The following is a 26,959-nucleotide window of genomic DNA, read 5'->3' as shown; positions in this document are numbered from 1 at the left end:
ACCTGAGTAACTCTACCTGGAAGCCAAATAAGCCTCCATATTGAAAGAAGTCCTTTTATTCTATGAAAGAAAAAAAAAAAAACAAAAAACAAAACAAGACTTTAAATTCTGAAGAACTCAACATTTGGCAAACTTAGTTACTCGTAAAAAGTAAATAACACAGCACACCAAAGATATGGTACAGTTCTTTCAGAAACAAATTATGGCTTAATTTAAAAGGCAATACACTAATTTCAGGCTACCATTTCAGAAAAAAATAAGGAATTGAGAATTAAAAGTCTAGCTGTGTGCTTTCTTTCCACATAGAGAAACTAAAATGAAATGGAGGGAGAGAAGTCCTGTAAAGAAAAAGTATTCAGTCAGCTTTCAGATGCTTTGGTATAAAGAACTGATCATAGCAGTGTAATTCTATTAACAGCTGGGTTTCAGTCTGCTCCAGTAGGTTCCATCTTGTATTAGGGGGAGAGCTTGTATTTGTATGTTCTTTCCTTTCAGTGATTCCACGTTTAGGGTCAGTTATACCGTGAAAGGTTTTATACTTGCTTGCTAATCCTGGAATAACAGAAATATTAGCCAATGTGCCTTTAGAGCTTAAAAGATCTGTAAATGTGGGGCACCTGGGTGGCTCCGTAGGTTAAGCATCTGACTCTCGGGTTTTGGCTCAGGCCATGATCTCATGGGTTTGTGGGATTGAGCCCCATGTTGGGCTCTGCGCTGACAGCACAGAGCCTGCTTGGGATTCTCTCTCTCCTCCTCCCTCTGCCTCTCCCATGCTTGCTCTCTAACTCTCTTTCAAAATAAATAAATACTAAAAAAAAAATCTGGAAATGTAGTTCAGTACCCAAGTTTGTTTTTTTTTAATGTTTATTTATTTATTTTTGAGAAAGAGAGCACAAGCAGGGAGGGGCAGAGAGAGAGGGAGAGAGAATCCCAAGTAGGCTCTGTGCTCTTAGAACAGAGCCCCATACGAGGCTCACAGTCACGAACCACGAGATCATGACCTGAGCTGAAATCGAGGGACAGATAGATGCTCAACCAACTGAGCCACCCAGGGGCCCCAGTACCCACGTTTTTAACTTGTTTGGTTATGTTATATTTGGCATTTAAACTATCCTTTTCATTGACCTCACATTTTATTTAGATGAGTAAATTTTATTTTTTCTTCAGGTATGTGAATCTATTAATGTAATGTAGATACTTACACATGCTTTGAAAAAGTATGTAGTGTGTATGTAATTGTTTTAAGAAAAACAATTTTTTTCTCCTGTGCACCTATTTGGAAGTATGCACCTAACACATTGAGGTACCGTTCTAAGCCACACAAAAAGATAGGTAACCAGCCTTTGCCCTCAAGGAGATTACTGTCTAGTTTAGCAGATTTAATTTACCAAATCTGTTTTTTTCATAAGATGAAAGAATATTTAAGCTCTGCATATGTTGAGTAAGCACCTTGCCTAAGCAGTGGTGAGATAAAATGACTTTGGAGTTAGATGGACCTGGGCTTTTACCCTGGCACACGTAGTATTTCTGATCCTTTAAATCTGAGAGTTTACTTTTTTTTTTAAGTTTATTTATTTATTTTGAGAGAGAGAGAGAGAAAAAGAGAAGGCATGAACAGAGAGGGGCAAAGAGAGAGGGGGAGAGAGGGAATCCCGATGCGGGGCTCAAACCCACAAACTGCAAGATCATGACCTGAGCCCAAGTTGGATGCTTAGCCGACTGAGCCACTCAGGGGCCCCGAGAATTCACTTTTAAAACAGGAATACTAATTTTTAGCTTACAAGCTTACAGAGGTTTCATGGGGTAAACATCATAATGCATATAAAGCGCCTATCAGAGGAGGTGGATGGGGGGGATGGGAAGAAATAAATAAATAAATAAATAAATAAATAAATAAATAAATAAATAAATAAAATGCCTAGCACAGAGATTAGCCCTAAATTTTTAGTAGCCTCCCCCCACCCCACATATATTACTTAAATGAAGAGTTCAGCTTCAGCATTTCTATAATTGTCTCCATTAATTTTTATCTAGTGTTATTTTAAAATAATTAAATAATTTAACTTTAAAATAATTTCATAAATGCAGCCAGATTCTAACTGGCAGTACTTTGGGTGGCGAATGAGGCAGCAATTGAGCTGTTAAAAATTCAAGAGACAATATAGGAATGCCAGAACATGAAGGTCAAGAGCCAGGCCCCAATCCTTCCACACATTCATTACCAGTCACAGCCTCTGCTGTTAGAAATGATCTGCCAGGGCTGAGAGGTGTCCAGGGGAAGGAGAACAGGAAAAATGGATTCACAGTGTTTCTAAAAGGCCCGGAGAAAAGAAAAACAGCTAAGGAGATAGGGATTTGTTTTGCCAGGATTCTGTAAAAAAGAAGAGCACATAAATTACACCAAGAGACTGTGACTAGAAATAAATATTGGTATATCTCAGCCCTCTGCTCCCAATCTTTGGAATCCTTTTTGTGGTTTTCTGCAGAGAGAACAAAAGGCACGTCCTCTCACCAGCACACCTTCCATCCCTGGACAGCACTTATGCCTCAGCCCTCCCTCCTTCCCCATGCTGTTGAACGAACCATGTGGAACAAGCGATAAAGTAAACTTGAGACCCAACTTTAATTCTCTACCTGAAAGCCAGACACTCAACTCTGCTCACCTGATCACTCCTTGCAACTGTGTCCCTCAAAAATAATCAGGGCACATCCTACAAAGAAGGGGAAAACGGAAGGGTCTCCCTAATCAAGAAACTCTAAAACTTAACTGAAGTCCCCAAACCCTACAAGTTATTTGGAGAGTCTTCCTCATTCTTTAATTCCCCTGCTGTCTCCACATTCCACGCCTAATGAGAGAGGGAAGGTTGAAAGAAAAGCAGTTTGGAGCACTTGGGTGGCTCAGTCAGTTAAGCGCCCAACTTCAGCTCAGGTCGTGATCTCACAGTTGGTGAGTTCAAGCCCCACATCGGGCTCTGCACTGGTAGTGAGCAGCCTGCTTGGGAGTCTCACTTTCTCTCCCTCTCTCTCTGCCCCTCCCCGACTCGTGCATGTGCTCTCCCTCTCTCTCTCTCAAAACAGATAAACTTAAAAAGAAGAAACGCAGTTTGCTCATTTTTCCATTTTTCCATTTTTCCTGAGCCAGCCAGGCACCCCTGTTGTTAGTGGTTTTGTTGTGTAGTATTCTATTGTGTGACTATAACACAATTTATTCTTCCCCAGCGATGAATAATTGTTTTCATTATTTGGCTGTTTAAGTAAATCTGCCTTGAGATCTCACTATGCATTTTTTTAAGATATTATTTTTAAGTAATCTCTCCACCCAACATGAGGCTTGAATTTACAACCCCAAACTGAGTTGCATGCTCTACGGACAGCCAGTCAGGCGCCCCTCCCACTGTGCATTCTTCATTTCTTCCAGGCCCCTCCCTGTGGAAATGTGGTGAATAGAATTGTGGAGAGGGTCTCCACACATCCAGTTAGTTTTGCCTCATGTTAGTTCTTCAGCTTACTTGGGCACCAGAATTCAAAGGAAGATAAAAATCCTTTGTTGCCCAAATTTGAGAGAGAGAGAAGGAGAGACAGAGACAGACAGACAGAAAGGGAGGGAGGGAGGGAGGTGAGAGGATAGAAGGAGGGAAGGGAGCCAAGGGAAGAAGGGAGGAAATGTATAGGCATGATCTTTAACTCATAATTCTCATTTTATAGAGGTATCTGATCATCTTAATTTCTAAGAGCTAAATAAGTAATGCTTACATGATACATGATTCTTTACTTCACTCTTGGAAATACTCCATGTCCTCTGGAAATATTTAAAGAGCTTTGTCATATCCCTTTAAGAAGTGATAAAATCTGGGGCGCCTGGGTGACTCAGTCGGTTGAGCGTCTGACTTCAGCTTAGGTCATGATCTCACGATTCGTGGGTTCGAATCCCGCATCAGGCTCTGTGCTGACAGCTCAGAGCCTGGAGCCTGCTTCGGATTCGGTGTTTCCCTCTCTCTCTGCCCTCCACCACTCGTGCTATGTCTCTTAAAAATGAATACATGTTAAAAAAATTTTTAAAAAAAGGAAGTGATAAAATCACAGTGTCAAGTGCAAGCTTCAGGGCCAACTTCACTAGGAAGTTTAGTTGACTGAGTATTTTTCCTAAAAGTTTTTTTTTTTTTTTTTAACTTTATGAAGAATCCGAACTCTTGAACAAATCCCAGGGAGGCTGAGGCAAGCAATGAAATGCATTTTTAAATATACCGTTTTGAGCATTGTTGCCTGCAGTCTTCATTGCTGACTCTTATCCTCGATGCCTTATTCCACTTCCCCTAGATGTTTCCACTTTCGCTGTTACTTAATTTGCTTCCTCAAATGTGGAAAGTCATGAGACACTGAAGTTTGTTCCTTTAAGCCCTAGAATCTACATTAATAAATTATCTAGACAATTTCCTAACCTATCCCTGTTTTAAAATTTTGATATACAGATCATCTAAGAAACTGGTCAATTAAAGTAATCAGTCCATGGTAATTAGCAAATTATTTGCTCCACAGTTTATTATAGAGACTTTAATTTCTATCGTTAAGACTAAAAGTTTTTTAGGGATGCCTGGCTGGCTCAGTTGGTGGAGCGTGTGACTCTTAATCTCAAAGTCGTGAGTTTGAGCCCTATGTTAGGTGTAGAGATTACTTAAAAATAAAAAAATAAAAAATTGTAATATTTATTTTTGAGCGAGACAGAGGGTCTGAAGCGCGCTCTGCACTGACTGACCCTGATGTGGGACTCACACTCACAAACCACCAGATCATGACCTGAGCCGAAGTTGGATGCTTAACTGACTGAGCCACCCAGGCACCCAAAATACAAAAAAAAAATTTTTAAGTAAAATCTTAAAGAATAATTTTCTTTTATTGTATGTTTGTTGCTCATTTGGGGAATGTTGACTTATTTTCAATTGTGTTCTTGTTTAGTCATGGGGAAATATACACATTCTTTATAACATCATCGATTAATATTTGAAATCAGATTATAATCATTTTCTTTTTAAAAAAGAAAATTTTATTTATTTATTTATGAGAGAGAGAGAGAGAGAGAGAGAGAGAGAAAGAGAGGCAGGCGGATAGAGAATCCTAACCAGGCTCCACTCAGCACAGAGCCTGACGCGGGGCTTGAACCCATTAACCGTGAGACCATGACCCGAGATGAAATCAGGAGTTGAACGCTTAACTGACTGAGCCACCCAGGCATCCCTATAATCATTTTCAATTAAGTTTATGCCAAATGAAGTCTGAGAGGCTTCATGATAAATCTCATCTCATAGACCCTCATAAGAGTAACCACTTGGTGTTTATTGTACAATAAATTGCAAATGACATTAAAATAGTGACACATAGCTGTGCAAGCATGGCAAGCCAAGTTCTGGACATCAACCCTTTAACCAAAAAGAGTTAATGTAAGAAAAAAATGCAAATGACTTCTCAATTTCCTCTTTTTAGCAATTATAGGTAGAAGTTTAAAGTATGGTTAGAATTTGCCTGTGATTTTTTTTTTCCTCCTGTAGTATTTAGGGCTAGGATGAGTGAAGCTTCTATGATGAGTGTTTTACCTCACCGCTCATGGGTTGGAAGTAGTTTTATTTAAAGACAGGATGGAAAGTATAGGGGCCAAAGCTGAGAGAGAAAAGATAAATATTTGTGTTGAAGGGCAGTGGCCATAGAAATGCATTAGATAATAAGTATATAAAAGGCTTGGCATTTATTACATTGCTTGGAAGGATATTTTGGAGTCTCCTGAGATTTCTTGAAAACCACATTAGCGTCCATCTGGGAAAGAGTTCTCTGCCCTAACACACATTCCCAGGCCAACTTTCAGGCTTTCCTTAAAAGGTGCTTTGTATTAAGCTGTCAGGAAATAGCCCTTTGTTAGCCCTTTGGTTCTGGGCTCAAAAAAGGCTGAAGTGATAAATTGTGATTCTATTTTTTTTAAAAACCACTCTAGCTAGAGATGGTTTTGAATTCCTATGATAGTGTTTAATTTGTTCGAGATTCTTATTCAGCATTTACAATTGGCTCAATGTTAGGGAGAAGGAGAAACCTGTTGATACAGCTCCTTTAAGTGCTGCGGGTTTCAAAACAACTGTAGATAGCACACATTCCTGGGGTGAGGCAGAGGGTGAGCCGAAAGCCTTCCCCATTCATTCAAAGAAGGAGAAAGGGACTGAACTTACCTCCCAGCAGGTGAAGTTAAGCACGTCCTGTAAGTGGATTGATTTGTTATATAAATCAAAGTTCTGTTTGAAGGGACCATAAACAATACTTTGTCACCTGGTACCTTCTGTTTCTCCACCCCACCCTCAAAGCCCCCCAGAGCTCATTGCTGGGGAAATGTTCCCTTCTTGTTGAGAGATGTCTTTCTTCCTCTTTGATGATTGTTATTTTTTTTCTCTTTCTTTTTAGCTCAAAAGGAGATTTTTTTTCCTTTTTGTCACGTCTGTGTCTTTTCTCATACATTACATTGTTTCTCTTTTGCTTTGTTACTAGGCTTGCTTACATCTTAAAAACAAATGTGAGCTTCGTATCAAAACAAAATAAATGCGTGCTCTCTAGAATTATAAAGGAATAGTACAGCTGTCCTCAGTGATTATGTTCTTTGAGCATCTAAAATTTTGAAAGTGCTTAGAAATTTCTTTTTAACAAAAGCTATCAAAAAACTCCTTACAAAAACCCATTTTGTGAAGTTTTTGAGTGTTGCTTTTGTGGATGGTTTACAGAAATGCCTAGTGTGTTTCAGAAGTACCTGTGCATGTGGCAGTGCAGTGAAAGCTCAACAATTTAAAACGTTAGACTGATTTTTTTATTTGCAGTTAATTTTGTACATTTATCCAGCGAAGTGCTTTTTTTCATAATATTTTTGCAGAGACAGATAAAAGCATTACTCAGTGCAACAACTTAACTTGAAAAGGAATAACAGATAAAGGTTGTGGGAGCCCGAGAAAATGGTTGCTGATACTTTGAAAGCTATGCCCTAGGATTGCCATTTAAAATTGTAGAACTGTTGTCAAACTCTTTAGCAATGTAGAGAGACCTTCTAGGGTGTATCTTCACCTGCTGTGAACTTCCCTTTCTCCTTTGTTCTGCCCCTGATCTCTGATCTCCCATCTCAGGGTCCTTCGTATTCAAGGACACTGCTGCTGAACTGCCAGCAGTCTCTGGCTGGAACCATGGACTGCTCTGACTCATCCACACTTTGATCCTGTGAGATCATTTATTCTAGGAGTAATGACATTCATTTTCCAGGAGGCTGGCGGTCTAGGCTACCACAGAAGGGATGAAGGTAAAGGACCCAAAATAGCACTGGTACACGAGCAGGAGCTCGATAACTATTTGTTGGATGAAAGTCTTCAACTGTTTCCTTCATGCCAATGGTATCTGCAACCGACCATGAGGGAGCCAGCTTGCTTTTTCTGTTAGTATTGCAGTTATAATTCTGACTTTTAAAATACCGAGGGACTTGACATTGCCAAATTTAAGTAAGTAAGCTTGGCCTAATTTACTTAAATAATCATCCCAAGCCCTCCAACGCCTTGTAGCTTTATTTCCAATATACCCTTTAAATTTTGCTTACAGGAGTTGGGAAGGAGGATTGCCGAGCTGGTGGTGCTCCAGGCCCTCTATACCCCCAAATGAGAGCATTGTTACGTGTTGAACTTGGCCACGTGATATTGTTGTCGCAGATGCTTTAGCTGCTCAAGAAACATTTTTAAAATAAATACCAAAAATCCACATTAAAAACACTTCTGGTTAAAACAGCCTAAGCTTCAGACAAACTCCACTGATTTCACCATTCCATCTCTAGCAAACCGGGAGGCCCCAGGCATTTGTGGCTTTTTTAATTAAAGTGTAGTTGACACATAATATCACATTGTTTTCCGGTGCACAACATATCGGCTGTGTCTTCTGACGGCTTCAACCTGTTATCAGTTATTTGTCCTTGCCTGTGGTATACACGAGAAACGAGACACTACGGTGTCTGTATTCTCTCCGCTACTAACCAATGAGTGACCACTCCTTCGGAAGAGAACAAAGCTCTCTAGAGCAGGACTTCGCCAAATTTATAGTGTATATGGCTATCACTGGAGAGGTTGTCACAATGCAGTTCTGATTCTGTAAGTCCAGGGTGGGACCTAGTAATCTGCATTTTTAGCAAGTCACAGGTGATGTGAATGCCACTGGTCTACATTTGTATCACCTAGGCAGTTTTTTTTAAGCTGCAAATCCTTGGGGGGCGCCTGGGTGGCTCAGTCGGTTAAGCATCCGACTTGGGCCCAGGTCATGATCTCTCGGTCTGTGAGCTCGAGCCCCGCGTCGGGCTCTGTGCTGACAGCTCAGAGCCTGGAGCCTGTTTCAGATTCTGTGTCTCCCTCTCTCTGCCTCTCCCCCGCTCACACTCTGTCTCTCTCTCTCTCTGTCTCTCAAAAAATAAATAAATGTTAAAAAACATTTGGAAAAAAAACCCTGCAAATCCTTGGGTTTCACCTCTATATCATCCTCCTATACACTCTTCCCCAACCCCATTCCAGGTTTCTCATCGAATTGGCCTTGAGTTTTGGCCTAAGCATGGAGACTTTTTTAAGCTCCCAAGTAATGCTAATACTCAGCTAAGTTTAAGAAACTCCAGATCTGGTTTTTCATCAGTTTCTACTTGGAAATGCATTTACTTACATGTATCAACTGTCTGGTCCTGGTCCCTGTAAGCATTTGTTTTCCTTCTTTCCATCTTCCCTCTTTTCCTTTCTTTCTTTCCTTCCTTCTTTCTTTCTTCCTTTTTTCTAAAGTTTACTTATTTTGAGAGAGAGAGAAAGAGCGAGATTGGGTGAAGGGCAGAGAGAGAGAGGGAGAGAGAGAATCCCAAGCAGGCTCTGCACCGTCAGTGTAGAGCCCATTGTGGGGCTTGAACCCACAAACTGTGAGATCATGACTTGAGCAGAAATCAAGAGCCTGATGCTAAACTAACTGAGCCACCCAAGCGCCCCAGCATTTGTTTTTCTGAATTAAATGCTCTTCCCTTTCTTGAGGAAATCTTATCAGTCTTTCAAAGTGCTTTTTCAAATACTACTGCCTTTTTCACACAGTTAACACATTTAAAAAATTATTTTGGCACTCACCTTGCTCTAAATCCCATGCGACTTTATTTGTAACTCCTAAGGCAATGACAACATTCAGCCTTATAATTATATGTGTATTTATCTAAACCTCCTAGTTGATAAACTACCTGAAGGTAGACCTTGTCTCACCTCTTTTATATTTTCCCTGTAGTTTCCCAACCAGTGGTCTCACACAGTGCCCTGAGCATGCATTTCTTCATCCAGCAAGCATTCCCATAGAGCTGGTGTGCCAAGCGGGCCAGGCTCTGGTGAGGCACGCCAAACACGTTCCCTCCCCCTTCTAGGAGCTTCACCCTCCAATGAGGGAGACCGATATGCACAAATGATTTACAAAGACAAATGTAAGAGTTCAACCAAGATGAGAGAATCTAAATGATTCCAGATTGGAAAGAAAGTCTTCTTGAGGAAATGATTGAGATCTGAAGAAATCTATAAGTAGGTGAAGGTGGGGAATAAGGGTGAAGCACATTCAAGACAAAGAAAACTGGAGCATTTGCATAATTTTAGAAGTTAATTTGTTTTCAGTCAAAATCTTCCTATCCTTATTCTCCATGTACCCAGGTCCCCAGTGAGGTAACAACTATCAGTTTCTTGTGTATCCTTTTAGTCTCTTTAAGTATGTTCAAGTAAATACATAGTAAACACTGAATTTTCACCTCTGAACAATGCTCCCCCCAGCCTTTATAATTTATTTATTTATTTTCATTTCCTTACTCTTTCGTAAGGGAAAACTTGTTTTTTTAGAGAGACAGAGCGTGAGTGGGAGAGAGACAGAGAGAGGAGACACAGAATCCGAAGCAGGCTCCAGGCTCTGAGCTGTCAGCACAGAGCCCAATGGGACTCAAACTCACAGACCGTGAGATCATGACCTGAGCTGAAGTTGGACGCTTAACCGACCGAGCCACCCAGGCACCCCTGGGAAAACTTGTTTTAAAGCTGAACAGTATTCTATTACGTAGCTCTTTTAAGTGGTATGTCCCCGATAGTTGGCTTGCTTACAGTATTTTACTATTGCAAACAAGGCCACAATGAATAATCTTGAACTTTAGACATTTTTCACATGTGAAAGTATATCCTGGAAGATCATTTGCCAGAAGAGAAACAGCTGAGTCATGAGCATATGCATTTGTAATTTTGAGAGATATTGTGAGATTGCCTTCCATAAGTGTTTTATTTTTTGTTTTAGTATTTTATTTTACATTCTCACTAGAAATATACAAGAGCCCCTTTCTCTATTACATCCTCAATAGTGTGTTATCAACTTTTTGGATATTTGTTTAGATCTAGGTACCAATAAAGATATCTTAATAATTTTAGTTTGGGTCTCTCTTATGAGTGAAGTTGAACATCTTTTGATATGTTTAAGTTATTTATACATTTTTTATCTCTAAACTTCCTATTATTTTTAAAGATTTTTTTAAATGTTTATTTTTGAGAGAGAGAGAGAGAGAACACAAGCAGAGAAGGGGCAGAGAGAAAGGAGGACAGAGGATCTGAAGCAGGCTCTGTGCTGACAACAGATAGCGTGGTGCGGGACTCAAACTCGAGAACCATGAGATCATGACCTGAACTGAAATCGGAGCTTAACAAACTGAGCCACCCGGTGCCCCTAAAAATTTTACTTTATTTATTTTTTCTTTAATGTTTACTTTTGACAGAGAGAGAGGGAGAGAGAGTGTGTGTGACTGGGTGAGGGGAAGAGAGAGGGACACAGAATCCAAAGCAGGCTCTGTGCTTATAGCTTAGAGCCCGATGTGAGGCTCGAACTCAGACTGTGAGATCATGACCCGAGCTGAAGTTGGACACTTAACAGACTGAGCCACCCAGGCGCCCCAAGATTTTACTTTAAAGTAATCTCTACACCCACCATGGGACTCACACAAACCTGAGATCAACAGTCACATGTTCTACTGACTGAGACAGCCAGGTGCTCCTAAACTTCTTGTATTCATACTCTTTGCCCATTTTTATATTGGGTTGTTGGTAACTTTATTATTGATTTCTAAAAGCTGTTTATGTATTAAAGATTTTATACTTTTTTTGATGTGAGTTACTATTAATTCTCCCAGTCTTTTGTATTTGTTTATAGTGTTGTGAAGGTTTTGTTTGTTAGTTGTTTGTTTTACCTGTTTGTTTTTATCTTGTAGTTGATTTTGATTTTGACAGAGTTAACCTTATTAATCTTTTCTATGATTTCAGGATTTTAAGTCATAGTTTGAGTGGCCTAAACCATTCCAAGACTATAAATAAATTCTTCTAGGTTTCATTCTAGAACAGTTGTAGCTCTGCTTTTTTATAGTCAAGTCTTTGATTTTTCATATACACTTGGCATATGATATAAGGTATTCATTTGATTGTTTTTGTATGCCCATTTGCTGTCAAAATGTCATTTATTAAATTTTTTAATGTTTATTTATTTTTGAGAGAGACAGAGACAGACTGTGAGCAGTTTAGGGGTAGAGAGAGAGGGAGGCACAGAATCTGAAGCAGACTCCAGGCTCTGAGCCATCAGCACAGAGCCCAATGTGGGGCTCGAACTCACGAGCTGTGAGATCATGACCTGAGCTGAGGTCAGAGGCTCAACTGACTGAGCCACTCAGGCACCCCATTTATTTTTTTAAAAATATAACTATGAGAACCTTGAGAAAGGGAAGCAAGACTCAAGTCTGGGAGACCAGTTCTAGGGATAAGCAAGTGAAGGGTTAGGGAAATTTAAATAGTTAATCTCTGTAGCCACATGGATATTACATGACTGCTGCCCTAATCACCACCCTTTCATGGTAGACATGGCCAATCTGACGTGATACTTTTTAAAAAAAATTTTTTTTTATTGTTTATTTATTTTTGAGAGAGAGAGAGACAGAGCGTAAGTAGGGGAGGGGCAGAGAGCAAGGGAGACACAAACTCCAAAGCAGTCTCCAGGCTGTGAGGTGTCAGTACAAAAGCCCAACGTAGGGCTCAAACCCACTGACCAAGAGATCATGACCCGAGCTGAGGTCAGATGCTCAACTGACTGAGCCACCCAAGCACCCCTGACATGATACTTCTCAAGACATTGTTTCAGGCAGCCACGTCCTATTAATCAAAATGGATACATTTGCCATCTCTGGTGTAGGATTTGATTTAGGAAGTATGGGGGAGTAAGAGAAGTGGCAAGAGAGGTAATTGAAAGGGCAAGTAATGTCAGGGTCTTGAATGCATATTAAGCAATGGAGATAATGTGACTTTTTGGTTTTTTAAGGGCACAAAGTGGCATATGTGTTTCAACAAAGTGAGGTAATGATGGCTTGAAAAAGAGAAACCCAAAGCTCCTGTAGTCGTCCAATCTAGGGATGCAGCATATCTGAACCCAGATAGTGAACTAGAGGAGAAGGGCCATATTCAAGAGGCAAACCTGGTAGGACATGTAAGTGTTGAATTGCAGGACTCAGAAGAAATTAACTATAGGTAGCGAGAGACAAGATAGACTAAAAAAATGATTAGTCCCTTAAAGTAGGGCATGTAGTGGTTCCGAGACCCAGATGGAGAACTTAGGAGGAGGAACACATTTCGGGACGGAGAGATGATAGTAAAGGGAATGAGTGTGGTTTTGGATTTCTGATATGAATGCTGTATTTGGACTGTTCGTGTTTGTCCAGCTCTGGGCTAAAACTATGATGTGCTTAGGAATAAAGAGAAGAGATAGTATTGACTCATACAGAGTAATTACTTGAGGACAGAAGTTGAAAAAAATGACCCGTTAGGTCTACGGATTCTCAATATGAAAGATGACTGCCTCAAGTTGTGCGAAAAGATGAATTTGCAAATGGAGCGTGTAATAATGAAAACAACAACAAAAGCTGATACAAGTCTATACAAACTGGAATAGGAAGCATGAGGTGATCTTATGATGATAATTCTGTGTTAGCCTCCACCAGCCAGTCTCAGCATATTATGTCCAAGCTTGGGCTCCAGGTCTTTAGACATTAAAATCCTGGAGAACATTCAAAGAGCAACAAAGATAATTAAAGGGTTAGAAATAATAGCTGAGGCATGAAACTATATTTGAGTTAGCCTGGAGAAAAAAAGAACAAATGGTTACTCCGTTCACAGTAGATGAAAGCACCATAGAGATAACTATTTCCTCAAGTTTGGAGCAAGAGAAGAAGGGATTAAATTGTAAATTGATGTGCATGAGATATGGGCCAAAACTTCCTGAGATGAAGGTTAAATAATAGATTAGAGTTAAATATGGTAGTTCAAGTTGTCTGGAGGTTGTGAAATCTGTGAATCTTTAAAGCATCGAGGGCTAAACGGAAATCCTCCATTTAGCAAGCACTCTGTACTTAAGGATCCAATTCCTTACCCCTGCCAGCAAAAATGCACCGCAGATCTTGTGCGAGTTGCTGCCATAAGATCCTTATTCTAACAGGTAATTGCCACCATCGATGCCCCTTTGAAAGGCATGCATTCATTTGATAATTATTTTTTAACAATACACGTGGGACATTATTTTAGGTGCCAAGGATATTGAGTGAACAAAACAGAAGAAATGAATGTACCCACAGTTTATTGAGTATTGCTGTATGTCAGGTACTGAGCAACTACCTGCTTAATTCCAAAAGCCACCTCCTTTTTATTTTTTTTAAGTTTATTTATTTATCTTAAAAGAAAGAGAACGAGTGGGGGAGGGGCCGAGAGAGAGAGAGAGAAAGACAGAGGATCCAAAGCAGGCCCAGCACTGACAGCAGAGAGCCCAGTGTGGGGCTTGAAGTCATGAACTGCAAGATCACTCATCTGACTGAGCCACCCAGGCATCCCTGGAGACTTACTTTATTTAATGAGGGCAACTTTTTAAATTGTTCGCATAAGCAAAATTAGAACATACATCATTTAGGTGTTTATGTAATAATGTAGATATGCCATGTATTTTTAAATGTTTAATAACGTGAAATACTTGGAAGGCTACTACAAGAAAACACGTTTAGAAATTAGCTGAATTTTTTAAAGCCATATTTGGAATTGGAAATTGATTGCTATATGGATTGTGAGTTCTTTGGTTTCTTTGAAGATAGTGTTTGATGGAGTTCACTTTCATGGTACAGACTCAGTGTAGAATTTTGTATCTTTACAGAAGCATCAACCACACCAATTTAGAAGCTACCTATAGACAGGGAGTATATTCCTTCTGTTATCATTTCCAAATGCTTTGAATCATCCCCATATCACCTTATCCAATTCTCCAGATAGAGGACTTGGCAGTAGCAGAAGGTAGGAATAAGGAGAAAAGGTAAAGGCCAGCATGATTGGGAAAAATCATTTTACTGGTAAAATTTTCACTAATTCAAAAGAGGTTAGAGTGGGAGAGAGAGCCAAAGCATAACAGACTCTTAAAAACTGAGAACAAACTGAGGGTTGGTGGGGGGTGGGAAGGAGGGGAGGGTAGGTGATAAGCATTGAAGAGGGCATCTTTTGGGATGAGCACTGGGTGTTGTATGGAAACTAATTTGACAATAAATTTCATATAAAAAAAAGAATAATAATAAAAAAGTTTTTTTTTCACTAATTCAGAGATGTGTGAACTAGCCAGAGTAAATTGTAGTAGTTCAAAAGTATGAAGGGATCCAGCATTGGAAGAGAATTTGGCCTGGTAAGATAGATTAATGAGTGGATTTTTTGTAACTGTATAACCAGACAGACTTTGATGACTTTGATGATTTTGGGAGGGTTCCAGAGTATCCCAAAATTAATTGTGTTTTTATAGAATAATTATCTGTGATCATAATAAATCCAATGACCAATTCACCATGCGTAAGAAAATATGCTGGGTGCTTTCCTCTGCCCATGCTTGAGCATGCTGTCTCTCTCTAAAATATGTAAGATAAAAAAAAAAAAATAGAACTTAAGACCCATTTAATAAAAAGGTCCACTGTATTCAGTGCTGTTCTGCCAAACTTACACAAGGGCACATGTTTCCTGACAGGATTGATTTTGAGTCTACTGTTTTGTCAATAATTTGTGGGGTTTTTTTTTTCATCCTGAGTGTATGTTGTATATTAACACTTCTGTTTAAGGTTTTTTTTGTTTGTTTGTTTTTTAAGTTCTTATTTATTTATTCATTTAAGTAATGTCTACACCCATTGTGAAGCTCAAACTCACGACCCCAAGGTCAAGAGTTGCATGCTCCAATGACTGAGCCAGTCAGGTGCTCTCAAGGTTTCATTTAGAAGTATGTAAGTGATCTTAAAAGTTTCCATAAGAACATAGATTCTCCCCAACCCCTGCCACTCCAACCTTGCCCAGTATTTTGTAATTTATTTTAAGTAGATTATTTGTACTAGAAGTAAATATCCTTTTGAGGCTAGTATACATTTCTAAACAAAAGAGGCCATACTAAACCAAATATTTACTGTGAAGCAAATAACTGGTACTCTACACATACAACATCCTGAGTAAACTTTATTTTGGCTTTCTATAACCAAAGTTTAAGGCAACCCATTCATTAATTGTAAGATTTGCCTCTCAAACAAAAACTTGGCCCTGAAAAGAGAAACCTGTCTGGCTTTATAAAATGATTTATTTTAAATTTTAAATGGACCAAAATGAATATACTGTATCATATACTTTCATTTATATGATTTTGTTTCTCAGCAACTTACTGTTTCATCCTTTAATAATGGAAGAGCCTGAAAACATTGTAAGGGTACTTGTAACATTGCTAAAGAATTCCATCAAAGTAATGATGTTTTAGTCATTAATTAAAAATGTAAAACTCAATGGGGTGCCTGGGTGGCTCAGTCAGATAAGCTTCTGACTCTTGATTTCTACTCAGGTCATGATCTTATGGTTCATGAGATTGTTAGTGGGATGGAGCCCTGAGTCGGGCTCTGCACTGACAGCATGGAACCTGTTTGGGACTCTCTCTCTCTCTCTCTCTCTCTCTCTCTCTCTCTCTCTCTCTCTTTATCTCTCTCCCCACACCCCCAATAAATAAATAAATAAATAAATAAATAAATAAATAAATAGTGTAAAACTCAACACACACACACACACACACACACACACCCCCTCTTAAGTATATAGAAGATTGGGAAAAATTAGACCAAGGACTCAAAATCTAAAATAATAGCTTTGTCATTTCCTGAAAGTTTATAGTCAGGAAGAAAATAAAGGAGGAAGATCATTCACCAGTCCAAATCTGGTGACCCCTTCAGTTGTATCCAGTCCACTTACTTTTTTTAATTGTTTATTTTATTTTATTTATTTTGAGAGAGGGAGAGATAAAGTGTGAGCAAGGGAGGGGCAAAGATAAAGGGAGAGAGAGAGAATCCCAAGCAGGCTCTGTGTAAGCTGAGCCAAAATCAAGAGTCAGACCCTTAACCGACTGAGCCACCCAAGTGCCCCAACTTGTTTTCATTTATTAAAGATACAAAGTGTGGGGGCACCTGGCTGGCTCAGTTGATAGAGCATGGGATGCTTGATCTCAGGGTCGTGAGTTCAAGCCCACATTGGGAGTAGAGTTTACCTAAAAGGATAAAAAAAATTAAATTAAAAATTAAAACAAAAACACAAAGTGTGGCCATTGCCTACCCTAGAGGAGGGAAGAGTGAACCTTCTACTCATAAGTTATCAAACTTTGAAAAGGCAATTTCGAAAGATGCTAACAGCATATATTTGAGAATAGTCACAGTCTTTGTTCAGTAAAGCACTACAGATTTAAAACTTTGTTGACAATTTATGCTGATCAGCCAGTTACATAAAAAGTGCTTCTTCACTATTTTTTTTAAGATTTTATTTTTAAGTAATCTATATACCCAACATGGGGCTCAAAGTCACGACCCCGAGATCAAGAACTGCGTGTTCCACTGACTGAGTGAGCTGGGCGCCTCCTTCATCACTTTCCATTCCCATCCTCATCCATTTATGAAGCACCTATTGTGTGCAAGGCATTAGGATTACAGACGAGCAAGGAGAATGCATATATAAATAAGAGCTCTGCCCATCCTGCCCATCTTAAGTTTTTTTTTAAGAACTTAAAAAAAAAAAAATAAGAGTTCAATCCAACCTGGATTGCCCAGCAGACACCAGCAAGGGAGAGATACAAACAATTGAAGAAAGCTCGGCAATGATAAACTTATCCAATTTTTTTTTTAATTTTTAACGTTTATTTATTTTTGAGAGACAGAGATAGAGCACGAGCAGGGGAGGGGCAGAGATAGAGAGGGAGACACAGAATCTGAAGCAGGCTCCAGGCTCTGAGCTGTCAGCACAGAGTGTGATGCGGGGCTCAAACTCACAAACTGTGAGATCATGACCTGAGCCGAAGTTGGAAGCTTAACCAACTGAGCCAGCCAGACACCCCCTTTTTAATTTTTTTAAATTATTTTTTTTATGTAAACTTACACAAATTTTTATAAGCAAAAGAAAAACAAACTGGAGAGAAGCTCTTAAATTTAGGTAAGCAGGTAAGTTTTGCATGCAGGCATTTGTAGCTTGGTACTGACCTCACTGAAACAATGCACGAGGAATTATAATCTTCAGGGGTCTAGGCCTTTATTTATTTATTTATTTATTTTAATTTTTTTTTTTTTTAACGTTTATTTATTTTTGAGACAGAGAGAGACAGAGCATGAACAGGGGGAGGGTCAGAGACAGGGAGACACAGAATCTGAAACGGGCTCCAGGCTCTGAGCTGTCAGCACAGAGCCCGACGCGGGGCTTGAACTCACGGACCACGAGATCATGACCCGAGCCGAAGTCGGCCGCTTAACCGACTGAGCCACCCAGGAGCCCCGGGGTCTAGGCCTTTAAAAGTTCCAACTGAGGCCCTGCCCTGGCCTTCCTTATCTTGAGGAAGTGAAAACCTCTGATATTTTCTTCTGTTCCATCCTCTTTATTTTACCCCTAGAGATAGCAGTCATATGACCAGAAAGCCTAAAATGTGTCAAACTTCCCTTGGGATAAAAAGGCCTCATTCACATTCAGATAGTGGAGCACGAAAAGCAGTGAATCTGATTCTTGATGGTCTGACTGTACAGTAGGGCTACTTGATGGTTTACCTCTTCTTTCCTGATGGCTTTGCTCATGAAGCTTTGAGATGAGAGAGTAAGAAGGCCAAGTTCAATTTGACATATAAAAGAGAAAATAATACAGTACTCTTCTTCATGGCCACAAAATACGGATTACAAATCTATATAATTTCTTTCTTTTTTAAAAAGATTTTACTGGGGCGCCTGGGTGGCTCGGTCAGTTAAGCGTCCGACTTCAGCTCAGGTCACGATCTCACGGTTTGTGGGTTCAATCCCCGCGTCGGGCTCTGTGCTGACAGCTCAGAGCCTGGAGCCTGCTTTCGATTGTGTCTCCCTCTCTCTCTGCCCCACCTGCTCTTGCTCTATCTGTCTGTCTGTCTCTCTCTCTCAAAAATAAATACACATAACAAAAAGTTTAAAAAATTCTTTAAAAAAAGATTTTATTTTTAAGTAATCTCTAAACCTGTGGGGCTTGAATTTACAACTCCTAGACCAAGAGTCATATGCTCTACCAACTGAGCCAGGCAGGCGCCCCTATATGATTTCTCCAAAAAAGCAAAAACAAAAAAACTAAAAACAAAAAACCAGGGGCACCTGGGTGGCTCAGTCGGTTAAGCGTCCAACTTCGGTTGAGGTCATGATCTCAGGTTCTGAGTTCAAGCCCCATGTCAGGGGGTCTTTGCTGACAGCTCAGAGCCTGGAACCTGCTTTGGATCTGTGTCTCCCTTTCTCTCTGCCCCTTCCCTGGTCACACACACACACTGTCTCTCTCAAAACTAACATTAAAAAAAAAAAAAAAAAAAAACAAACCTCAAAGAAGCCTTCCATAATTCTGTGGAAATGAAAATAGAAGAGCTTCCTTTTAAAGACCATACTACTTCTAGATTTTAGGGAGGATTTTAGGGATTCTTATCACAGAGCAGATACAGTAATTAGAAAGGGTCGGTTGGAGAGTAACTGTGCAAAGTGCAGATAAGGGTGAAGAAGATACCAGGGAAAATATCATCAATGGGTAATAATTTCCCTGAGTAAATTCTCCCCAAAGAGAAGATTTTTCTATATAGAGTTACTCATCTGTATCGCAGGTTCACAAACTGGCTGGTAAGTTTTAGTGGCAGGAAAATTGATAAATAGTTGTAGCCTGGAGATACAATTTCTCTCCTTGCACATAAATGTCTTCCTATGTCCCTTGGCTGTTTTTATCTCAAAGCATTAATCTATGTTTCTTGGGGAAAATAAATTCATGATGATGCATCAGTAAATTCTCAACAGCTCAAAGATTGCCTTAAAATTGTATTTTAAAATATTGCCTTCCTATATTAAATTAAGGGTTCACTGTTACCTAAGAAGTGATCTAAATTGGGAGCTTTTAACCAGGGATATGTGTAAATTCCAAGTTGCTATAATGACGGGATAATTTATTCCTGATCCATTTCCAAATGGGAAGTCTAGAAATCTGCATTAATACAAAACAAAGCAAAAACCTTCCTTAGTGACTCACACTTACCACATTGATTTATTTAAACAAAATAGCCACAGCTTCAATAATTGTCCATTCTTTCATTTCAACATGGAGTGGATGATAAAGACTCTCATTTCAGTAAGTGGCCAGTTTATGTCATTCTGTGTAACAGAGGCCTGGTGATGTGATCTGGGTAGTACCAGCTTCCCACCATTAGCAACACACCCTAAAGGCAATTGTATTATCCAAATTAACAAAACTCAGGAGATGATGTAATTACCTGAGTAGCTGAAAAGTAAGGAAGAGAGACTTCAAAGGATTTGCCAGTTGTAACATTCTATGGTTCTTAGAAAACATTTTTTTCTTTTAAGTTTATTTATTTATTTTGACAGAGAGAGAGAGAGAACACAAGTAGGGGGAGAGGCAGAGAGAGGAAGTGGGGAGAGATTATCCCCAGCAGGCTCTGCACTCTTAGCACAGAGCCCTATGTGGTACTCAGTCCCACAAACCATGATATCATGACCCGAGCTGAAATCAAGAATCCAACACCCAACCAAATGAGCTACCCAGACACCCCTAGAAAAAATTTCCATAACCCACAGACAGACACGTTCTTGTAAAATAGGAAATAAGACCAGGAAAGAAATGGAAATGACAGGTAAATCTGAGAGAAGGAAAATGTGCCTATGTACATAGTATACTGAATGGCCAGGCATTGCCTTGAGAATCTCTAAACTGAAGGGCAACAAGAACCGCCTGTTTAAAAAAAAAAAAAAATCTTTCTTTTATGTTTATTTTTCAGGGAGGGAGAGAGACAGAGCATGAACGGGGAGAGGGAGGGGCAGAGAGAGAGGTAGACACAGAATCCGAAGCAGGCTCCAGGCTCTGAGCTGTCAGCACAGAGCCTGAGGTGGGGCTCGAACTTAGGAGCTGCGAGATCATAACCTGAGCCAAAATCAGACACTTCACCAACTGAGCCACCCAGGCACCCCAAGAACCACCTGTTTTTTAAGGAAGGAATAGTAATGCCAAAGTGGAACAGATTGCTGTCAGTATCAAGTTTTGTGGACTTCACTCTTCTGGTAGTGTCTGCTCTTTGGATAATTTATTAAGTCCCTTGTGGATGAAATATGTGATGTAGACCTACTAAAATAAACTTTAGAAATGAACTCTGGTATAAAGAACGTTTACAAAGATGGGCAGTTTGAATAAGAGCACCAAAATGTCAGCAAAATCAATGTCATATCCACCTTGTTCACTAAAGTTATAATCGAAATATATGAATAAATTTATTAACGTAACAATTAAAGCATGCATTGAAACAATAAACATATGGCCTACTCATCATATATAAGAGATACAGATGAATAACACAGGCTCCAAGTTGGGAGTTTATGATAGAACACTTGTACAGTTGAAGAAATGTTTGTACTTTGTTGTTGTTTTTTAAGATTTTATTCTTAAGTTAACTCTGCACTTGGGGCTTGAACTCAGACCCTACGATCAAGAGTCGCATGCTCCACCAACTGAGCCAGCCAGGAACCCCAAATTGTTTGTGCTTTGAACATACAAAGTTTTCCATAAACATTCATATATCACACACCCTCCATGAAGAGTGAAAGAATAAATGAAAATGTTTGAAACCTTTGCTATTTAATTTATTCTTCCCTTAGGAAAGTTCAAGGAGAATGATTTAATGTCATATGTACACACACACACACACACACACACACACATACACACACTCACACACATGCACACAACTGCTAAATTGTTAGCACCTTGGGGCGCCTGGGTGGCTCAGTCAGTTAGGCATCCAACTTCGGCTCAGGTCACGATCTCGCGGTCCGTGAGTTCGAGCCCCGCGTCGGGCTCTGGGCTGATGGCTCAGAGCCTGGAGCCTGCTTCCGATTCTGTGTCTCCCTCTCTCTCTGCCCCTCCCCCATTCATGCTCTGTCTCTCTCTGTCTCAAAAATAAATAAAAAACATTTTAAAAAAAATAATAATTTTAAAAATAAATAAATAAATTGTTAGCACCTTAGCAGGCTCATCTTACATTCAATCAATATCCACATCCACTTTAATCCATTACTTAATACTTTTTTAAATGTTTATTTATTTTTGAAAGAGAAAGAGCATGAATGGGGGCAATGCAGAGAGAGGGGGGAACAGAGGATCCAAAGCGGTCTCCACCTTGACAGCAGAGAGCCTGATGCGGGGTTCAAACTCACAAACTGAGAGATCATTACCTGAGCCCAAGTCTGATGCTCAATCTGACTGAGCCACCCAGATACCCCTCATAACCTAACAGTTAACCTACTGTTATTATTTGCCAGGCACTGGAAATACACATTGAAAGCAAACGGTCTCTGTCTTCAAGACACCTACATTCTAATGGAAGGAAAAATACAAAATAAATAAAGACAAATAATTCATTGAAAATTATTTTAAGCACTTTGAAGAAAAAGGTTGAGGACCTATTGTGGGGTCAGGGTACCTAATTTAGACTAAGGGGTCAGGAAAAGTCTTTTGTAAAAAATAAAAAATTAAGCAGAGTGACCTAAATATGTGAGAAGTTAGTCTAATAAAAATAGAGGTTTTCTTCGTTTTCAAGTTTTCTAGGCAGAGATCCTGGGCCTTCTTTACATGCTTGCCAATTATTCGTGAGCAATCTTATCCAGTCGTGTGGCTTTAAATATCATCGAAACACTGACAACTCCAAATTTATTATATGACTCACACTTCGCTTTGGAGCTTGACCTGGATATTCCATTACTTACTTGACATCTCCGCTGAGATGTCTCAGGGATCTCAGAAATATCTCAAACTAGTAAGTCTCCACCCCCCACCCCCACCTCCAAATCTCTTCCTCCAGTCTTCTCCCTCTTGGTAAGAGATACCTCCCTCTATATGTTTATTCATACCAGAAACCCAATCGTTCCATGACTTCCCACCCCCCATTCCCTCTCACATACTATTATCCACACTAAGTCTTGCCAATTCTACCACAAAAATGTATCTCAAATCTGTTACTGCTCTTGACACTGCTTCTACACCAGCATCTTTTGCTTGGATTATTGCAAGGGCACCAGTGAGTGCAAACTCAACACATGCGTCTGCATACAAACCACAGCTGTCGAGCCACAGACAATAAGCACGTCAGTCTCAGATGGGTGGAGGAGACTCTTTGAGCTAATATTTGCAAATATGTCATGGCGTGTACTTTACACTTAATATTATACAAGTGACTTGGCAAAATTTCTTTATCAATAACTTGGTATTAATTTCCCATTGGCATCTGATAGAAAGGGACAATTTGGAGAAGAAATATTTCGATAATACCTGTAGAAGTATTGATCTAGTCATTTCACTTGCCATCTATGTTGAAAACGCCAAACTGAATCTCTGATTAAAAAATTCAGTCTCTAATTAAACACCAAACATATTTTAGCCACAAGCTGTACAGCTGCTTAAGAAATTTAAACACCATTTTAACAATATCTCAATACACAATATTACTTCAAAGTTTAAAGAACTTATTTCTTTTTTAAAAAATGAAACCAGGGGTGCCCAAGTGACTCATTCAATTAAGCCTCCGACTCTTGATTTCTCTCAGGTCATGATCTCACCGTTCCTAAGATCAGGCCCCATGGTTCATGATATTAGGCCCCACGTGTTGAGCTCTGTGCTGACAGCTTGTAGCCTGCTTGGGGTTTTATCTCTCCCTCTGTCTCTGCCCATCCCTTGTTCATGCCCTCTCTCTTTCTCTCAAAATAAGTAAACTTTTTAAAAAAGTATCCAAAAAAAAGTAAATAAAAAATGAAATGAAATTGTTAGACAAAATTGTAACTTAATTCATTTACCATAATTTACTTAAAAATTGCTGTTACCTTTTCTGTTAGTGCCTCAGGCTGTTTTAAAAAAACCACGTGATTCAACGGAAATAGATTAATCCTTGCTGGGCCTTTGATTTGGAGTGTTTTTTTTGTTTGTTTTTTTTTTGAAAAATAGCCTTTGAAAACAATCTCAACTTGTGACTAAGAATATTTACCAGTATTTAACATCAGTGTCCATTTGCAACAGGATGTGGGGAAAGTATAATCGCAAGATGAATTTTGCTGCATTCTAAGGTAGAAAGTGAAACATTTTATGGATATACTGATCAATGTTTATGAAGGACAAAACAATTTATCTATGAAATAGGATAGAAAGCTTTAATAAATACACAATTACTACTGTATATAAGACCACTAATTATCTTTATAAAGCACAATTGTGGAAGCTGCTCCATCATATAATGGCTGTGCCTTGTAATTTGAGTAACCTAATCTTCATTGCCTAGGCTCTCCATTCAAGGACTTTAGAGGTCGGCATTATTCGTATTTGTTGTGAGAGTAGACAAGAGGAGTTTTATCATGCTTTGGATTTGAGATAAGCTATGCCCAAAGAAGTTCAATGGTTTGTTGCTCTTATCAAAACATTTTCCGTGAAGTTGAGTTTAAGTGGTAATGTCAAATATAAAGAAAGGGCTTCGGCGCCTCCTCTTCTTATAAACAATTGTGCTTGATCTGCTAAATGTGAATTAAGATTCATGGTCTCATCCAGTCCTCTTAGAATGTAGACCATTTCTAGACCTCTTCTTGTGACAAAAAGGTGGCACTTCTTTATTTTGAACCTCTAAAATAAGGGGTGGCTGGGTGGCTCAGTTGGTTAAGCATCCGACTCTTGATTTTGGTTTAGGTCATGAACTCATAGTTGATGCGTTCGAGCCCCATATCGTGCTCTGTGCTGACAGTGCAGAGCCTGCTTGGGATTCCCTCTCTCTTCCTCTCTCTCTGCCCCTCCCCTGTTCTCTTTCTCTCTCAAAAAATAAGTAAACTAACTAAATAAATAAATGAAAGAAATGAAACCCCTAAAATAATGTGGTAATGTCTACTTATTCCAGAGTTAGTCTAAATTAAAATATGTAAGTACTTCAATAGTATTTAATTTTTGAGCTTAAAACATCTGTATGCATTTAGTTATAGAATTATTATTCATTAGAGGAGTTGAATGTTGACTTTTACAGAGACTGTTATTTTCTTAAAGCCATTCTTTATGCAGTGGGCTACATTTTCCCACTAGAGGCAAGAATTTTGATCTTGCAAGGTACACATAGCTGTGAAACATTTCTGGTTTTTTACTGACATACAGAAGGGAAGTAGATGGGAGAAATTAAAAAAGGATATGTATCTTTTTTATTTTTTTTCTACCAGACAAGTTTGTTTCTCTTTCATTACTTTTCCCACCTTTATCTTGTAGTGTGAGATTCAAAGGTTACAAAAAAATTGAATTGGAAATCTTCCAACCCACATGCAGCTATCAAAAGATAGACCTATTTTATTTTGAAAAGAGCTGTTGACTGTAACCTAACAATTCGCAAATATATTTTACTGCTTCTCTTATTCATGACCATATCTTCACGTTTGGTAGTAGAACATTGGTTGTATTGATACAGAATAATGAATACTTTCTTGTAGACCTACTACATATCTTATGGTTTGATTTCTTGACACTTGGATATATTCCTAGGGTTTTGCTTCCCAACACCTGGTTGCTTTCTGATCCTGATTACTCTATAAATCAGGAATAATGTTTTTTAGTCCCTAAATTTTTAGTGTTGTATTCTAATCCCTTTTACGGTCCTCATGTTTTTATTAAAATGTAATATTATCTCTTTTAATTGATTTGCCTCCATAGAAGACACCTACCTATTCTAGTTGTTCAAGCTGATATGCGTCCTTCCAGCTACTCTCACATGGCTTGTAACAATTTTGTTTTGCTTGCTCATTCCAGGGAGTTTGGAAGGTATCAAGCTCTGGTAATTAGGCTCTTAGGGTCTTTTGCATAGTGATGGGTTGACAGGAAGCGTAAGATTAAGTAGGAGTAAAAATGTTTGGACTTTGGGGAACAGAAAACCTGTCTAAAGGTCACTTAAACAATAAGGAGAATATCGTTTCACGTAACAAGAATTCTAAAGATAGGGCAGTTTCAAAGTGGAATAATTCATTGATTCATCAATGGCATCGGTTTGCACAGAAGTTTTTCATCTTTTCACTTTTCCAAATTCCAAAAGTGTGTTGTTTGTCCTCCTGGCCAGGTTATTTCTAGGTTTCCCATGTAGAAGACAAAGTCCAGAGGCAGAAAAGGGAAATTTCGGTTTCCACATGTCTTGTTAGAAGAAAGAAATCTTTCCCAGAGGCCCCATTGGCTTTTTGGCTAGAATTATGTCACCTAACCCAGAACTAATTGGTAAATGAAATGGAATATCATATTGGCTTAACTCGGCAGTGTTTTATGGAACCTGGAGACACTGAGATCCATTTAGGGAGTTCACAAGGTTAAAATCCTTTTCTCTAACAATGCTAAGATGTCATTTGTCTTTTTCACCCTGCTGGTGGTGTAAAAGGAGCAATGGTAACAGTCACAGTTGTTTAGTACAAATCAAGGCTGGGGCATCAAAATGTGCTGGTAGTCATTGTATGCCTCCCTGGCAGGCACTCATATAAAGTTATGAAGTTTGCTGTCGTTTTCTGGTCCATACTGAAGTGCTTTTGTTATTTCAGTCACATACTGTGCGACTCTTTGAGTCGTGAGTTGAAATGGCTGATTTTTGCATGGAACGCATTTTTTTTTTTTAACATGAAAAATGGACAAACAAAATACTGTTATTCAGACTTGGGTATTTTGTAAACATTTTCTTGAAAATGAACAGAAGTAAGCCTGTCACTTTAAGGAAAACAACTGACAATATATGTTGCAAAAGATATAAATTCAAGCTTTCAGGTAAAAATTAGAATAGTAGATAACTTGTATACACTACTGTGAGCTTGATAGTTTCCCAGTACTTAAACATTTTTCTGATGATAATAATGGTGATGTTACGAAAGTGATTTTTTCATATGGTATGATAAAAGGTGTCAACATGTGAAATATCTGCATAATTCAGTGAGCCAGTATTTTCTCAATGACCATTGCATGTTGCAAAATCACTCATGGGTAATAGTTCCATTTAAAGACCAAAATAGACTAAAGATTTAAGGTAACAGTACACGATTTCATTGATATGTTTTCAGATTGTACATTATAACTAACCTTTGAGGAACTACCACTTTTGCGTTTTAGTATTGTATCAGAGAAGACTATCCCAAATTTTCTGAAGATGCTATTAAGATACTTCTTTTTGTTTTCTCCAGCCATTTATTTGTATGAAGCTGGATTTTCTTAATGTACTTCAACCAAGACAACAGATTGAATACAGAAGCAGATATGAACATCTATGTTTTCTATTAAGCCAGACTTCT

General features: G+C 38.9%; 1 protein-coding gene across 3 annotated transcripts in view; it reads left to right on the top strand.

Annotated features, from left to right (window-relative positions):
* Positions 1-26,959, top strand: part of SLC39A10 (solute carrier family 39 member 10) — a 145,682-nt gene that overhangs the window by 31,643 nt on the left and 87,080 nt on the right. Inside the window, exon 3 of one of the 3 annotated variants that reach the window (XM_053906770.1) lies at positions 2,487-2,603. The exons of the other annotated variants lie outside the window; for them this stretch is intronic. The gene's annotated coding sequence lies outside the window, so the exon portion shown is untranslated. The remainder of the gene's footprint in view (positions 1-2,486; positions 2,604-26,959) is intronic. 3 annotated transcript variants of the gene reach the window in all.

The sequence above is a fragment of the Panthera pardus genome, unplaced genomic scaffold (genome assembly GCF_024362965.1).
Source record: "Panthera pardus isolate Hobbes unplaced genomic scaffold, ASM2436296v1 HiC_scaffold_10, whole genome shotgun sequence".
NCBI classification, from domain to species: domain Eukaryota; kingdom Metazoa; phylum Chordata; class Mammalia; order Carnivora; family Felidae; genus Panthera; species Panthera pardus.
This window is presented reverse-complemented; position numbering and strand designations above follow the sequence as displayed.